We start from the raw sequence: 3,128 nt of genomic DNA, 5'->3' as shown, positions 1-3,128 counted from the left end.
TTTAGACAGGGTCTTACTCTGAATTTGAATTTGTTTATCCAGAAGGAGTGTTGTTTCCTGGCTGGAGTGCAATGGCACAATCATAGCTCATTGCAGCCTCAAACACCTGTGCTCAAGCAAGTCTCCTGCCTCAGCTTCCTGAGTAGCTAGGACTACAGGCATATGCCACCATAGCCGGCTAATTTTTTTTTTGTAGAGATGGGAGTCCCATAAATATGTACATTTACAATGTGTCCATTAAAAAATAAGCAAAATAAAAGACATGAAGAAACATCTCAATATAATGTTTATAGAGCAAAATAACATTTGTTGTTTTCATTGTGCAAGGATATCTTGAAGGATAGATCCAAGCTCAGTTGCCTCTTGTATTAATAAATCGAAATAACCCTTTCATTTTTACCTAACAAAGATAAAGGGGAGAGAACAAGGTGGTATTCTTACCTAGTGGGAATACTAAAAGGAATGCCATTGTTGTCAAAATGTAAAAGGTATATAAATCACGTGGGTTAGAGTAATAGGGAACACAATTAGATGTAATATTGGGAAACCATTATTTTTCCTTGACAAGCTTGAAGTATTCGATATAAACCTTGGGAAGAACTAATATGAACATGAAAAAATAAAATAAGAGCCTGGAATGAGAAAAAAAAAAAGTCTCTTGCTCTCTTTGCTACCCTATAGAGAAAATTCCAACGGGACTTCTATTTTCTTATTATTTTATTTCAGTTTTCTCTCTGCTAGAAGAGATGAGGGTGGAGGTAAGGTAGAGGAAGAGATTGTCAATTCATTCTAATCCCACAATATCTTGGAAGACAATCAGATAGTTAAATAGATTCATAATCTGTCAAATAACTTATGGGTTAATGAGTTGATGAAAACAAAAAGAAGTCACTCAGGGAGTGCCACAGAGCTATGACACCATTCCTATCCTGCTTGATGTTACTATTTATGAACTAGAAAAAGATATTTTTGGCAAAGGACATGAAGATAGGACGGCAAGAAACAGGTTCCAAACATTTCTCTAGGCAGGCATGCTGTATTGAAACATTAAAAGACAGCAAAGATAAAAATGATGTCCTATGTTAGATCTCAAAAACCAATCACATATGAAGAATCTAAGAATCCCTAGAAAGCCAGGTAGTCTCCCCGCTCCATCAGGCTCATCTGTGCAAAGAAGTGCATATAAGGTGTTGATTCAGCATTGCTCATAGTAACAAAAGGTTGGCGACATTTTTGTAAATGTAAATATCCATTAATGGGAAATTATTTTATTAATTATGCATACCTATGTAACGGAATACTACATAGCCATTAAAAAGAATGAACAAGATGCATATGCATCGATAGGAAAGGTACTCTCAGATATTTTGTTTAATGAAATAACAAGCAAAATAATACACATATCTTGCTACCATTTGTGGTATGGGGAAGGCATGATACTATATCAGGGCATGGGGAAGTCAGAGTAGGAGAAATAATTTTTTATTACTATACAATCCTTTGTACTGTTTAAATGTGTAAACATGTGATGATATTTCTTATTTAAATTAAACAAATCATTGAAAATGTTTTCTTTAAAAAAAAGAATCACACTGATACAGCGTAGGGGTTGCCAGTAGTGGCTTCACAGCTCAACCTACAACAGTGCAATCTATTTGCCTATAAGCTAAGTCTCCAAGGCACCTCAGGTGCATGTCTTGTCATCTGAAGCATTCCTGCAAAGTACCAGAGGTGAGAAGAAGAGAACACAGACATCAAAGTCTGGCAGGAGGAGGGAGGTATCTTTCCACTCCGTGCAGTGTTGAGGAGGTTGTAGTCAACAAAACAGTCTTGTCCCCTGAGTCAGAGCAGAATGAGCCCCAGGAGAGAAGGAAGGAAAAGGATTCTCAAGAGTCACCTCCCTGCCCCCAACTTTCTTCCTTGAGCTTGTCAACTCAGAGACAGCATCAAAAGAGACCCTGGCAGCCATCTATGTACTGCAGGACAGGTATTTTCTGAGAAAGAATGAAAGCCCTGTTATGCCCCTCCCATTTTCCCATGCCTCCTCATTCTCCCAGCCCTCTCAAGGTGTTGCCAGAAAAGGAATCCCCAAGAATGGGTTCTTGGATCTTGAGCAGGAAAGAGTTAAAGGCAAGTCGCAGAGTACAGTGAGAAGAGACAGTTTATTAAAAGCTACTCAGTTACAGATTAGGGTGTCCTCAGAAATTAAGAAGAGGAATGCCTCATCTTTGTTTTAAGTTTTCTTGTTTAGGAGTCTTATCTATGTAAAAGCTAAGCTAAGTTATATCTACATGTGGGTGGGCTGAAAGTATGACAAAATTTGTTACTTCATTGATTTAAATAAAACCATCCTTGGCACTTAGGATGCCAAGGATAAATACATCATAAATAAATACATCATAACTGGCATAAATCCATCAAAGCAAATTTATAAATACATCAAAGCATAAATAAATAAATACATCATAATTGGCATAAGTACATTAAAGCATAACTATAATGAACTTGAAATCATGTACTGTTATGGATATAGGGACATAGAGACACTCTGTTGCTGTAGGAATGTGTCCTTGCAGATATCATTAAGCTGTTTCCTTAAATGTAAATACCTTATGACTACGGGCCATGACTGGCAAGGAATGTGCCTTGTTAGTCTCAAGATGGAGGTTAACTTAAAATGGTGTTGGTCTGGCTCTCCTGCTCTACTTCTGCTTTCCTAATAAACCCAGTTCTTTTCCTTCTGTATCCTTTCACAGTAAAGTGATGGAAGTTTAAGGGGAAATGTGGTGGCTCACTGTACCTTGGGAAATGGGTTGCCAGTAGAGTAAAAGTCAAGGAGATATTTAGGAGTGCTTCATTCTAAGGCATTTCTTCTCAAACTACCTGTGGTAAAGGACTTTTTTTTTTTTCTAATGTCCAGTCCTTCATTGATCCATACTTTGGTAAAATCAGTAAAGATGACTAAGTAGAAAAATGAAAGAGAAAACAAGTCAAAGACATACAAAAGTTCAAGGTTCTATTATTAGATTCCACAAACCTAATATTTGTAAATAATAACAATAATTTGTAAAATTATTTCTTCTTTCCTTTTTCTTTTTCTTTTTTTTTTTGAGATGAAGTCTCGCTCT

Source organism: Rhinopithecus bieti, unplaced genomic scaffold, assembly GCF_001698545.2.
Source record: "Rhinopithecus bieti isolate Rb0 unplaced genomic scaffold, ASM169854v2 scaffold_6785, whole genome shotgun sequence".
Taxonomy (NCBI): domain Eukaryota; kingdom Metazoa; phylum Chordata; class Mammalia; order Primates; family Cercopithecidae; genus Rhinopithecus; species Rhinopithecus bieti.
This window is presented reverse-complemented; position numbering follows the sequence as displayed.